The sequence below is a fragment of the Lutra lutra genome, chromosome X (genome assembly GCF_902655055.1).
Source record: "Lutra lutra chromosome X, mLutLut1.2, whole genome shotgun sequence".
Lineage (NCBI taxonomy): Eukaryota > Metazoa > Chordata > Mammalia > Carnivora > Mustelidae > Lutra > Lutra lutra.
In genome coordinates this window covers 51,139,250-51,154,637 of record NC_062296.1, presented here as the reverse complement: position 1 = coordinate 51,154,637, position 15,388 = coordinate 51,139,250, and positions in this window count along the sequence as shown.

The following is a 15,388-nucleotide window of genomic DNA, read 5'->3' as shown; positions in this document are numbered from 1 at the left end:
AAAGATACAAACGTAGTGATCCAAAGGGGCACGTGCACCTAAATATTTATAGCACCAATGTCCACAATAGCCAAACTATGGAAAGAACCTAGATGTCCATCAACAGATGAATGGATAAAGAACAAGTGGTATATATATACAATGGAATACTATGCAGCCATCAACAGAAATGAAATCTTGCCATTTGCAATGATGTGGATGGAACTAGAGGATATTACGCTTAGCGAAATAAGTCAATCAGATAAAGACAACTATCATATGATCTTCCTGATATGAGGAAGTGGATATGCAACGTAGGGGGTTTGGGGGGTAGGAAAAGAATAAATGAAACAAATGGGATCGGGAGGGAGACAAACCATAAGTGACTCTTAATCTCACAAAACAAATTGAGGGTTGCTGGGGGGAGGGGGGTCAGGAGAGGGTGGTGGGGTTATGGACATTGGGGAGGGTACGTGCTATGGTGAGTGCTATGAAGTGTGTAAACCTGGCGATTCACAGACCTGTACCCCTAGGGCTAATAATACATTATATGTTTATTAAAAAATTAAAAAATTTAAAAAAAAAGAAAACAACCCAATAAAAAAATCTTTAAGAGACTTCACCAAAAAGGATATATGAAGGGCAAATAAGTTTAAAAAAGATAGTTGACATCTTTACAGAAAAGCAAATTAAAAACGTGTTGAGACACCGCTATATACCTATTAGAATTGCTAAAAGTAAAAATATATATATTGACGATACCAAGTACTAGCAAGGATGTGGAGATTGTGGAACATACATTGCTTATGGGAATGCAAAATGGCACAGTTACTCTGTAAAACAGCTAGCAGTTTCTTAAAAAGTTAAACACACATTTCCCATACAATACAACGTCTTAATCTGTTTGGGCTGCTGTAACAAAAATAGAATAGACTAGATGATTTGAATAACAAATATCTCAAGGTATGTATATAGTATATCATAAATTTTTTATTCATTAGTTGTGTATAACATGCAGTGCTCCACATATCATGTGCCCTCCTTAATGCCCATCACCCAGTTACCCCATTTCGCCACTCACTTCCCTTTCCACAATCCTTAGTTTGTTTCCCAGAATCAAGAGTCTCTCATGGTTTTTCTCCCTCTCTGATATTTTCACATTCAGTTTTCCTTCCCTTCCCCTATGATCCTCTGCACTACTTCTTATATTGTACATATGAATGAAGCTATATGATAATTGTTTTACTCTGATTGACGTATTTCACTTAGCATAATACCCTTGAGTTCCTCCATGTTGATGTAAATAGTAGGTATTTATCTTTTCCAGTGGCTGAGTAATATTCCATTGTATATATGAACCACATCTTTTTTTTTAAGATTTTTATTTATTTATTTATTTGACAGAGAGAGATCACAAGTAGGCAGAGAGGCAGGCAGAGGGAGAGAGGAAGGGAAGCAGGCTCCCTGCTGAGCAGAGAGCCCGATGCGGGACTCGATCCCAGGACCCCAAGATCATGTCCTGAGCCGAAGGCAGCGGCTTAACCCACTGAGCCACCCAGGCGCCCTGAACCACATCTTCTTTATCCATTCATCAGTCAATGGACTCTATTCTTGCTTGCATGCTTTCTGAAAAGTCAGATGTAATTCTTATCTTTGCTTGTCTACAGGTAAGGTTTTTTGTCTCCAGCTTCTTTAGAATTTTTTTTTAATCTTTGGTTTTCTGAAGTTTGAATATGATATGCCTAGTTGTAATTTATTTTTAACTTTTATTTACTTGGTGTTCTCTGAGCTTCCTGGTTTTGTGGTTTGGAATCTGACATTAACTTGGGGTAATTCTCAGTCCTTATTGCTTTAAACGTTGCTTCTATTCCTTTCTCTCTTTTTTTCCCCCTTAATATTCTACTTATTAGTATATTACTTCTTTAGTACCTATACCACAGTTCTTGGATATTCTGTTTGGGTTTTTTTTTTTCCCAGTCTTTTTTTCCCCTTTGTTTTCAATTTTGGAAGTTTATATTATCATATTCTCAAGCTCGGAGTTTCTTTCCTCAGCAATGTACAACCTATTAATGAGCCCATCAAAGGCATGCTTTATTTCAGTTACAGTGTTTTTGATATATAGCATTTTTTCTTAAAATTTATATGTCTCTTGGGCCCCTGGGTGGCTCAATCAGCTAAGCATCTTCCTTCAGTTCAGGTCCTGACCCTGGGGTCCTGGAATTGAGTCTCATGTCAGACTCCCTGCTCAGTTGGGAGTCTGCTTCTCCTTTTACCTCTGCCCTTCCTCCCACTCGTGCTCTCTCTAGTTTGCTCTCTCTCTCAAATAAATAAAATCTTTTAAAAAAAGAATTTACATCTCTCTGTTTACATTATTTGTCCATTCTTGTACTCATCTACTTTTTCCATTAAATCCCTTTAAAATTTTTTTTAATTTAAATTATAGTTAGTTAATATATAATTTAATATTGGTTTCAGGAGTAGAATTGAGTGACTCATTACTTATATACAACACCGAGTGCTCAACACAACAGGTGCCCTCCTTAATACCCATCACCCATTTAACCCATCCCACTGTCCACTTCCCCTCAGTTTGTTCTCTATAGTATGTTTTCTGCTTTGCCTCTTTTTTCCCCATATGTTCATCTCTTTTTTTCTTAAATTCCACATATGAGTGAAATCACATGGTATTTGTCTTTATCTGATTTATTTCACTCTGCATAATACTCTCTGGCCCTATTCATATTGCTATAAATGGCAAGAAATTAATTCTTTTTATGACTGAGTAATATTGCATTATCTACATATATCTTTTTTATCCATTCATGAATCAATGGGAATTTGGCCTCTTTCCATAATTTAGCTATTGCTGATAAGCTAGTGTAAACACTGGGGTGCATGTGTCCCTTCAGATCAGTATTTTTGTATCCTTAGGTTAAATACCTAGTAGTGCAAATGCCAGATTATAGGGTAGTTCTATTTTTACCTTTTGAGGAACCTCCATGCTCTTTTCCAGAGTGCCTGTACCAGTTTGGATTCCCACCAACAGTGCAAAAGGGTTCCCCTTTCTCCACATCCTCACCAGCATCTATTGTTTCTTGTGCTGATAATTTTAGGCATTCTGACTGGTGTGAAGTGATATCTCATTGTAGTTTGGATTTGTATTTCCCTGATGAGTGATGCTGAGCACTTCTCATGTGTGTGTTAGCCATCTGTAGGTCTTCTTTAAAAAAATGTCTATTTATGTCTTCTACCCATTTTTAAAAACTGTATTGTTTATTTTTAGGGTGTTCAGTTTTGTAAGTACTTTATATATTTTGGATACTAACTCATTATCAGATGTCATTTCCAAATATCTTCTCCCATCCCATAGGTTGCCTTTCAGTTTTGTTGATTGTTTTCTTTGCTCTGTAGAAGATTTTATCTTGCTTTATTATTGATGTATAGAAATGCAACAGATTTGTGTACATTGATTTTGTATCCTGAGACTTTACTGAATTCATGTATCAGTTCCAGCACCTTTTTGGTGGAATCTTTCAGGGTTTCTAAATAGAGTATCAGCATCTGCAGGGAGTGGAAGTTTTATTTCTTCCATGACAATTTGGATGCCTTGTATTTCTTTTGTTGTCTGATTGCTGGGGCTAAGACTTCCAGTTTTATGCTAAACAACAGTGGTGAGAGTGGATATCCCTGTTTTGTTTCTGACCACAGGGGAAAATCTCTCTGTTGTTCCCCAATAATGCTGACATTAACTGTGGGGTTTTCATATATAGCCTTTATTATGTTCAGGTATGTTCCCTCTAAGCCTACTTCTTCTTTTTTTTATTATGCTATGTTACTCACCATACAGTACATCATTTGTTTTTGGTGTAGTGTTCCATGATTCATTGTTCACATGTAACACCCAGTGCTCCATGCAACGCATGCCCTCCTTAATACCCATTACCAGGCTAACTCATCTCCCCACCACCTTTCCACTTAAAACCCTCAGTTTGTGGGCACCTGGGTGGCTCAGTTGGTTAAGCCTCTGCCTTCAGCTCAGGTCATGATCTCAGGGTCCTGGGATCGAGCCCTGCATCGGGCTCTCTGCTCGGCAGGGAACCTGCTTCCCCCTCTCTCTCTGCCTGACCCTCTGCCTACTTGTGCTCTCTGTCAAATAAACAAATAAAAAAATCTTTAAAAAAATTAAAAAAATAAAACCCTCAGTTTGCTTCTCAGAGTCCTTAGTCTCTCATGGTTTGTCTCCCTCTCTGATTTCCCCCACTTCATTTTTCCCTTCCTTCTCCTAATGTCCTCCATGCTATTCCTTATGTTCCACAAATAAGTGAAACCATATGATAATTGTCTTTCTCTGCTTGACTTATTTCACTTAGCATAGTCCCCTCCAGTTCCATCCATGTTGATGCAAATGGTGGGTATTCATCGCTTCTGTTGGCTGAGTAATATTCCATTGTATATATGGACCATATCTTCTTTATCCATTCATCTGTTGAAGGGCATTGTGGCTCCTCCCATGGTTTGGCTATTGTGGACATTGCTGCTATGAACATTGAGGAGAAAGTGCCACTTCTTTTCACTGTCTCTGTATATTTGGGGTACATACCTAATAGTACAATTGCTGGGTCATAGGGTAGCTCGATTTTTAACATGTTGAGAAACCTCCATACTGTTTTCCAGAGTGGCTGTACCACCTTGCATTCCCACCAACACTGTAAGAGTGTTCTCCTTTCTCCAAAACCTCTCCAACATTTGTTATTTTTTGCCATGTCAATTTTTGTCATTCTAACTGTGTAAGGTGGTATCTCAATGTGGTTTTGATTTGATTTTCCCTGATAGCTAATGATGATGAACATTGTTCATGTGTCTGTTAGCCATTTGTATATCTTCTTTTGAGAAGTAACTGTTCATGTCTTCTGCCCATTTTTTTTAAAGATTTTATTTATTTGTCAGAGAGAGAGAGAGTACACACAAGCAGGCAGAGAGGCAGGCAAAGAGAGAGGAGGAAACAGGCCCCCTGCCAAGCAAGGAGCCTGATGCGGGACTCGATCCCAGGACCCCAGGACCCCAGAACAATGACCCGAGCCGAAGGCAGCGGCTCAACCCACTGAGCCACCCAGGCATCCCGCCCATTTTTTTTAACTTACTTGTTTTTTGGGTGTTGAGTTTGAGAAGTTCTTTATAGATGTTGGATATCAGTCCTCTGTCTGTAGTGTCATTTACAAATGTCTTCTCTTCTCTCATTTTGTGGTTTGCATCTTTGTTTTGTTGACTGTTTCCTTTGCTGTGAAGAAGGTTTTTATCTTGATGAAGTCCCAAAAGTTCATTTTTGCTTTTGTTTCCCTTGTCTTTGGAGATTTGTTTTGAAAGAAGTTGCTGTGGCTGATGTTGAAGAGGTTGCTGCTTATGTTCGTCTCTAGGATTTTGATGGACTCCTGTCTCACATTGAGGTCCTTCATCCATTTTGAGTTTATCTTTGTGTATGGTATAAGAGAATGGTCAAGTTTCATTCTTGTGTATATAGCTGTCTAATTTCCCCAGCATCATTTATTGAAGAGACTTTTTTCCATTGGATTTTTTTCCTGCTTTGTCAAAGATTATTTGACCGAGGGCGCCTGGGTGGCTCAGTGGGTTAAGCCTCTGCCTTCGGCTCAGGTCATGATCTCAGGGTCCTGGGATTGAGGCCCGCATCGGGCTCTCTGCTCAGCGGGGAGCCTGCTTTCTCCTCTTTCTCTATGCCTGCCTCTCTGCATACTTGTGATCTCTCTCTCTCTGTTTCAAATAAATAAATAAAATCTTAAAAAAAGAGAGAAAAAAGATTATTTGACCATAAAATTGAGGGCCTATAGCTGGGCTCTCTAGTCTGTTCCATTGGTCTATGTGTCTGTTTTTGTGCCAGTCCCATGTTGTCTTGGTGACCACAGCTTTGCAATATAGCTTGAAATCAGGCAATGTGATGCCCCCAGGTTTGTTTTTCTTTTTTCAACATTTCCTTGGCAATTCAGGGTCTTTTCTGGTTCCATACAAATTTTAGGATTGTTTGCTTCAGCACTTTGAAAAATGCCATCAGTATTTTGATAGGGACAGTGTTGAAAGTATAGACTGCTCTGAGCAGCATAGACGTTTTAACAATGTTGCTCTTCCGACCCATGAGCATGGAATTTCCATCTTTTTGTGTCTTCTTCCATTTCTTTCATGAGTGTTCTGTACTAGAATACAGATTCTTTACCTCTTTGGTTAGATTTATTCCCAAGTATCTTACAGTTTTTGGTGCTATTGTAAATGCAATTGATTCTCTAATTTCTCTTTCTACAGTTTCATTGTTGGTGTATAAGAAAGCAACTGATTTCTGTGCATTGATTTTTATCCTGCCACATTACTGAATTGCTATATGAGTTCCAATAGTTTGTGGGTGGAATCTTTTGGGTTTTCCATATAGAGTATCATGTCATCTGTGAAGAGAGAGAGTTTGACTTCTTCTTTGCCCATTTGAATACCTGATTTCTGTGCATTGATTTTTATCCTGCCACATTAGTGAATGGCTGTATGAGTTCCAATAGTTCGTGGGTGGAGTCTTTTGGGTTTTCCATATAGAGTATCATGTCATCTGTGAAGAGAGAGAGTTTGACTTCTTCTTTGCCCATTTGAATACCTTTTATTTCTTTTTGTTGTCTGATTCCTGTTGCTGGGACTTCCAGTACTATGTTGAACAACAGTTCTCAACATTTCCCCATTGAGAATGATATGGGCTGTGGGTTTTTCATAGATGGATTTTATGAAATTGAGGAATGTTCCCTCTATCCCTATACTCTGAAGAGTTTTAATCAGGAAAGGATGCTGTATTTTGTTTTTTCTGCATCAATTGAGAAGACCACGTGGTTCTTCTCTCTTCTCTTATTAATTTGTTATTTCACATTGATTGATTTGCAAATGTTGAACTACCCTTGCATCCCATGGATAAATCCCACCTAGTCATGGTGGATAATCTTTTTAACCTACAGTTGGATCCTATTAGCTAGGATCTTGTTGAGAATCTTAGCATCCATATTCATCAGGGATATTGGTCTGAAATTCTCCTTTTTGGTGGGGTCTTTGCCTGGTTTGGGGATCAGCATAATGCTGGCTTATAAAAAGAGTCTGGAAGTTTTCCTTCTGTTTCTACCTTTTGAAACATTTTCAGGAGTATAGGTATTATTTCTTCTTTGAAAGTTTGGTAGTATTCCCCAGGGAATCCATCAGGTCCTGGGCTCTTGTTTTTTGGGTTTTTGATCACTGCTTCAATCTTGTTACTAGATATTGGTCTATTCAGGTTGTCAATTTCTTCTTGTTTCAGTCTTGGTAGTTTATGGGTTTCCAGCAATGCATCCATTTCTTCTAGGTTGCTTGATTTGTTGGCATATAGCTGTTGATAATAATTTCTGATGATTGTTTCTGTTTCCTTGGTGTTGGTCACGATCTCTCCCCTTCAATTCATAATTTTATTAATTTGGGGGCTTTCTTTTTTCTTTTGGATAAATCTGGCCAGTGGTTTATCGATCTTATTAATTCTTTCAAAGAACCAGCTTCTAGTTTCATTGATGTGTTCTACCATATTTCGGGTTTCTAATTCATTGATCTCTGCTCTAATCTTGATTATTTCCCTTCTTGTGTGTGGGTTAGGCTTCATTTGTTGTTGATTCCTCAGTTCTTTAAGGTGTAAAGAGAATTTGTGTATTAAGGATTTTTCTATTTTTTTGAGTGAGGCTTGGATGGCTGTGTATTTCCCCCTCATGCCTTTGTCATATCCCATAGGTTTTGGACCAATGTGTTTTTGTTCTCATTGGCTTCCATGACTTAAGTTATTCTTTGATTTCCTGGTTGACCCAAATATTCTTTTTTTCTAAAGATTTTGTTTATTTATTTGACAGAGAGAGGGAGAGATCACAAGTGGGCAGAGAGGCAGGCAGAGAGAGAGGGGAAATCAGGCTCCCTGCTGAGCAGAGAGCCTGATGCAGGGCTCAATCCCAGGACCCTGGGATCATGACCTGAGCTGAAGGCAGAGGCTTAACCCACTGAGCCACCCAGGCACCCCTGACCCAAACGTTCTTGAACAGGATGGTCTTTAGCTTCCAAGTGTTTGAATTTCTTCCAAACTTTTTCTTGTGATTGAGTTCAAGTTTCAAAGCACTGTGGTCTGAGAATATGCAGGGAATAATCTCAATCTTTTTTATTGGTTGTGGCCTAATTTGTGACCCAGTATGTGGTCTATTCTGGAGAAAGTTCCATGTGTGCTTGAGAAGAATGAGTATTCTGTTGTTTTAGGATGTTGTTTTTTAGTCGAGTGTATCATTCAAAGCTCTTGTTTCTTTGTTGATTTTCTGCTTAGATGATCTGTCTGTTGCTGAGAGTGGAATGTTGAGATCTCCCACTATTAATGTATTATTGTCAATATGTCTCTTTATTTTGATTAACAGTTGGCTTAAAGTTGGCTTCTCCCATGTGGGGGCATAGATATTTTCAATTGTTAGATCTTCTTGTTGGATAAACTCTTTAAGAATGATATAGTAGGGGCACCTGTGTGGCTCAGTGTGTTAAAGCCTCTGCCTTTGGCTCAGGTCATGATCCCAGGGTCCTGGGATTGAGCCCCACACCAGGCTCTCTGCTCAGCAGGGAGCCTGCTTCCTCCTCTCTCTCTGCCTGCCTCTTCACCTATTTGTGATATATCTCTCTGTCAAATAAATAAATAAAATCTTTTAAAAAAAGAATGATATATTTCTGTATCTCTAACTACAGTCTTTAGCTTAAAATCTAATTTGTCTGATATGAGAATTGCTAACCCAGCTTACTTTTGAGGCCCATTGTCTAAGTCTACTTTGTTGAGGGTTTTTCATCATGAATGGATGTTGTACTTTGTCAAATGCTTTTTCTGCATCTATTGAGAGGATCATATGGTTCTTACCCTTTCTTTTATTAATGTGTGTATCATGTGATTGATTTGTGAATACTGAACCACCCTTGCAGCCCAGGAATGAATCCCACTTGATCATGGTAAATTATTCTTTTAAGGTACTGTTAGTATTTTATTAAAAATCTTTGCCTCCACATTCATCAGGGATATTGACTCGTAGTTCTTTTTAGTGGAGTCTTCATCTGGCTTTGGAATTAGGGTAATGTTGGCTTCATAGAATGAGTTAGGAAGTTATCCTGTTTTTCCATTTATTGGAATCATTTGAGAAGAATAGGTATTAACTCTTTAAGTGTTTGGTAGAATTCACCTGTGAAGCCATCTGGCCCTGGACTATTGTTTGTTGGGAGATTTTTTGATTGCTGATTCAATTTCTTTGCTGCTTATTGGTCTATTCAAGTTTTCTATTTCTTCCTCTTTCAGTTTTGGTAGTTTATATATTTCTGCGAATGTATCTATTTCTTCCAGATTTGTTGGCATATAGTTTTTCATAATGTCTCTTATAACTGTTTGTATTTCTGTGGTATTAATTGTTATTTCTCCTCTCTCATTTGCGATTTTATTTATTTGGGTCATTTCTCTTTTCTTTTTGATAAATGGGTAGGGCTTTATCAATTTTATTATTTTTTAAAGGAACCATCTCCTGGTTTCATTGATCTGTTCTACTGCTTTTTTAGTTTCCATATCATTTATTTATGGTCTAATCTTTATTATTTCCCTTCTTCTGCTGGCTTTACACTTTGTTTATTGTTCTTTCTCTTGGTCCTTTAGGTATAAAGCTGTTTTTTTTTTTTAAAGATTTTATTTATTTATTTGACAGACAGATCATAAGTAGGCAGAGAGGCAGGCAGAGAGAGAGAGGGAAGCAGTCTCCCTGCTGAGCAGAGAGCCTGATGTGGGGCTTGATCCCAGGACCCTGAGATCACGACCCGAGCCAAAGGCAGAGGCTTTATCCCACTGAGCCACCCAGGCGCTCCAAAGCTGGGGTTTTTAATTTGAGATTTTACTTGCTTCTTAAGGTGGCCTATTCCTATTCCTATATTCTTCCCTCTTAGGACCACCTTTACTGTGTTCTAAAAGTTTGGGACCATTGTGTTTTCATTTGTTTCCATGTTTTCTTTAATTTCTTCTTTAATGTCCTGGTTGACCCATTCGTTCTTTACTAACATGTGTTTTAACCTCCATGTATTTGTGCTGTTCCCAATTTTTTTTTCTTTTTTTTTTTTTTTTTTTTTTTTTTTTTTTGTCAGAGAGAGAGGGAGAGAGAGCGAGCACAGGCAGACAGAATGGCAGGCAGAGGCAGAGGGAGAAGCAGGCTCCTGCTGAGCAAGGAGCCCGATGCGGGACTCGATCCCAGGACGCTGGGATCATGACCTGAGCCGAAGGCAGCTGCTTAACCAACTGAGCCACCCAGGGGTCCCCCCAATTTTTTTTTCTTGTTTGACTCCAACTTTCACAGCATTGTGGTCAGAAAAGATGCATGGTATGATCTCAGTCTTTTTGTACTTGTTGAGGCCTAATTTGTGACCTAGTATGTGATCTATTATGGAGAATGTCCCATGTGCACTTAAAAAGAATGTATACTCTGTTGCTTTAGAATGAAATGTTCTGAATATATCTGTTAAGTACATCTGTCCAGTGTGTCACTCAAAGCCATTGTTTCCTTGTAGATTTTTCTGCTTAGATGACCTGTCCTTTGATGTAAGTGGGGTATTAAAGTCCCCTACTATTACTGTATTATTATCAATGAGTTCCTTTATATTTATTATTGTTTTATATATTCAGGGGCTCCAATGTTGGAGGCATAAGTATTTAGTTATTAGATCTTATTGGATAGTCCCCTTATTGTGATATATGGCTCTTTTTCATCTCTTGCTATAGTCTTTGATTTAAAGTCTAGTCTGTCTGGGGTACCTTGGAGGCTCAGTTGGTTAAGCATCCAACTCTTGATCTGAGCTCAGGTCTTAATCTCAGAGTTGTGAGTTCAAGTCCCATGTTGGGTTCCATGCTGGGTGTGGAGCCTTCTTAAAAATAAATGAGTAGAGACATCTGGGTGACTCAGTCATTAAGTGTCTGCCTTTGGCTCAGGTCATGATCCCAGGGTCGTAGGATTGAACTCCACATCATGTTCCCTGCTCAGTGGGAAGCCTGCTTCTACCTCTCCCACTCCCATTGCTTGTATTCCCTCTCTTTCTCTGCCAAATAAATAAATAAAATCTTTTAAAAAATGAATAAATGAATAAATGAATGAGTGAATGAATGAATGAATGAATGAATAAATAAAATCAGTTTGATATAAGTGTTGCTACTCCAGGTTTTTTGACATCCATTTGCATGATATATATTTCTCTATCACCTAACATTCAACCTGCAGTTGTCTTTAGGTCTAAAATCAGTCCCTCCTAGGCAACATATAGTTGGATCTTTTATTTTTCACCATCCTGACACTCTACGTATTTTGACTGAGTATTTAGTCTATTTACATTCAGAGTAATTATTGGTAGGTATGTAATTATTGATATATATGATATATAGATAGTAATTATTGATAGATATGTCACTTTATTCCTTGTTTTGTCATTGTTTCTGGAGATTTTCTCTATTTCTCTCTAGTCTTTGTCACTTTTGGTCTTTCCTTCTCACTCAGAGATTCCCCTTTATTATTTCTTGTAGGACTGTTTTAGTGTTCACAAACTCCTTTAGTTTTTGTTTGTCTGGGAAACTCCTTCTATTCTGAATGATAGCCTTGCTGGATACACTATTCTTGGCTGCAGATTTTTCCCATTCAGCACATTGAATATATCATGCCACTCTCTTCTGGATTGTCAAGTTTCTGTGGAAAGGTCTGCTGCCAACCTTATGGGTCTTCTTTTGTAAGCTAGGGAATGTGTTTGTCTTGCTGTTTTTAAGATTTTTTTCTTTACCACTATATTTTGCAAATTTAACTATAATATTTCTTGGTGTTGGCCTGCTCTTGTTGATTCTGATGGGAGTTCTCTCTGCCTCCTGGAATCAGATGGCTCTGTCCTTCCCCGATTAAAGAAGTTTTCAGCTAGTATTTCATCAAATAAAACTCCCCCCCCCATTTTTTCTTCTTCTGGAACTCCTGTGATATGAGTGATTATACGTTTGATGGAGTCACTGGGTTACCTAAGTCTGCTCTCATGATCCATCATTCTTTCTTTTGTTCAGTTTCATTATTTTCCATAATTCTATATTCTATATTATTTATTTGTTCCTCTGTTTCTTCCATCTGTGTGGTCATTACATCCAGTCAGCTTCAAAACTTAGATAGTGCATTTTTTATTTCTGCCTGATTGTTTTTTTAGCTCTTTTATCTCTGCAGTAAGGATATCCTTGATGTCTTCCATGTTTTCCTCAAGCCCAGAAAGTATCCTTATAATTGTTGCTTTAAATTCTGCATGAGGCATATTACTTATATCTGTTTCAATTAGATCTCTGGCCATGACTTTTTCTTGTTCCTTCCTTTGGGATGAATTCTGCCATCTTGACATTTTGTCTAGGTCTCTGTGTTCTTGTGTGTGTTAGAAAATCCTGTTATGTTTCCTGTGCCTGAGTAATAGCTTTATGAAGAAAAGGTCATACAACGTCCAGTGTCTGAAACTTCAGGAAGTGTCTCTGGTGTGTACTGCATGGACTCTACTGCTGTGTTTTGACTGCTCTACCCCTTAGATCAGTCTTCTAAAGAGGTTCTCCTTGCCTGTAGTGGACAGTGTTTGGACCTTGGCCAGAATGTAATTAGTTTTAACTAGGTGTGCTCTGGTCTGTTTGTTAGATGAGACCTGATTCTATTTCCACTAGAACTGAAGCTTTGCAGAACCCTGTGGTCAGTAAACATGGTGTGTGAGGGTGCTTGTGCTGGCCTTCTGGGAAGGGGCTTGCTGCATTGGTACTTAGGCACACCTGCCCAAGAAAAGCAGTATAGCCCTGCACAGGTGTGCAGGACCTCGTGTAAGCAGGTTAGGCAGCCAGTGCTGGTGCTATGCAAAGGAGGGAAATGTCACCAGTAGCTCCTTTGTCCCCAGAAAGGGGAGTCCATACTTGCTCCTCTCAGGGAAACTCCCTCAGAAAAACAAATAATTTCCCATCATGCATCCTAGGCATTTTTCAGATCACTATTTTCACACTATCTGTCTCTGGGTTGTTTGTCTGCCTGGAGCAGAGCTGTGCACTTTAGGTTCTATCCCAGCCAAACCTGCTGACTTTTAAAACCCCAATCTTGGGCACCTGGGTGGCTCAGTAGCTTAAGCTTCTGCCTTTGGCTCAGGTCATGAGCTCAGGGTCCTGAGATCAAGACCCACATTGGGCTCTCTGCTCAGCAGGGATCCTGCTTCTCCCCCTCTCTCTGCCTGCCTCTCTGCCTACTTGTGATCTCTCTATCTCTTTCTGTCAAATAAATAAATAAAATCTTTTAAAAAAAATCTTTAGGAACCTGGTGTGACAGGGACCTGCACCGGCCTTCTGGGGGAGGGGTTTGCCGCACTCAGAACAATGCATGTTTGACCCAGAAGGGCAGTCATGCCAGAGCCCAAGGATGTGGGATTTAGAACAAAGGAGGCTAAACAGCCAGTATCCAGGTTAGCCAACCTCAGAAGATGTCTCTGTGCCTATGCTGAGGAGCAGAGGAGGGAAATGGTGCCTATAGGCTCCTTTGTCCCCAGAGAGGTATTGCCATTTCCCACAGATATGCTCCAAGAAGAGGGACCAGTCCCCTCCCCCTTGTGCCTTAGACGATCCTCAGTTTATGCCATCTGCCCTAGGGTTGCTTACCTGCCTTCTTTCCAGGAGTAGGGTAGTGTCCTCAGGTCTCTATCCAGCCAAACCCACAGACCTCCAAAAATCCAGTCTTTGAGTCTGGCTGGTTGCAAAAACTCCAAATTCAGCCCCTCTTGTTCTCCCAGCCAATGGCTTTGGGTAAGTGTTCTCCTTATACATATTCCTGTGCACTCCATTCTCTCTTGCTTTTCTCCATCCAGGTCTCCTTCCCTGCTTCAACACCCATGGTCTGTTGTTCCCCCAAACCACATCTCTACACTTCCTGCCTTCCTCAGTGTGACCTCTTCTCTCCCTCTAGTTGTGCAGTTTGTTCTATCAGCCCTTAGGTTGATTTCTTGGGTATTCAGAATGATTTGATATTTTTCTAGCTGTGTTCAAGGGACAAGGCAAGGTTAGGGTTCTCATACTGTGCCACCATCTTAGCTCCCCTCTCTATATATCATATTTTCTTTATCCATTTATCTATTGATGGACACTTGGATTGCATTCATATCTTAACTATTGTAAATAATGCTGCAATAAACATAGCAGTGCACATATCTTTTTATTAATGTTTTCATTTTGTTTGGATAAATACCCAATAGTGGAATTAGTGGATTATATGGTAATTATAGTTATAATTTTTTGAGAAAACTCCATAATGTTTTTCACAGTGGATGCATCAATTTATATTCCTAACAACAATGCATGACAGTTCTGCTTTCTCCATGTCATCATCAACACTTGTTATTTCTTGTGTTTTTAATTTTAGCCATTCTGACAGATGTCAGGTGAAAGAAAGCTTCCAAATTCATTCTATGAGGTCGGCATTACCCTGATACCAAAATCAGATAAAGACACTGCAAAAAAAAGAAAACTACAAGCCAATATCTCTGATAAATATATATATAAAAATTCTCAACAAAATATTAGCAAACCGAATCCAACAATGCATTAAAAAAAACTATTTACCATGAGCAAGTGAGATTTGGTCGTGATGCAAGGGTTATTCAATATTTGCAAATCAATCAACAAGATAAATCATACTAACAAGAGAGAGGATAAAAACCATAATATCCTCTCAATAAATGCAGAAAAAGTTTTGACAAATTACAATAGCCATTCATGATAAAAACTCTCAACAAAGTAAATCTAGAGGAAAAATACCTCAAACTAGTATGTCTTGTAATTTTTTTGTTGAAAGGGTACTGAATGAAAGGAACTGTGGTAAATAGACCTTTAGTAAAATAGTGGTAAGGGGGGGAAGTGTTCTATAGTCCTATTATTAGGTCTCAATCTTTTGTTCAACCTGCAATTCTGAACTGTGAACTTCACCAGTGTTTTTCAGTCACCTCCTCCCCCTTAGGTGGAACAAGAGGGTTAGAGGGGACTAGAGTTGGGTATTTCCCTTCTCACACATGGAAGATGAGTGTTGGCTAGGGTTGGATAGTTCTCTTCTCCTGGTAATTTAGGTTCTGTTAATATCCCAGCACATTAGGTTCTGGTTAAGTAATTTGTCCTGAAGGCATACCTTCAGAGTGCTCTGGTATATTTCAAGATGGTTCCTTTTCCTCTCCTCTTGCTGGAAGCACAAGGGATTTTTTTCCCTGATATTTACTACTAAAATCCTCAGAAGCATAGGGGCCCTACTATGACTTGGTCCCCCTGTGGTTTCTAACTCTCAGACTTGTCATT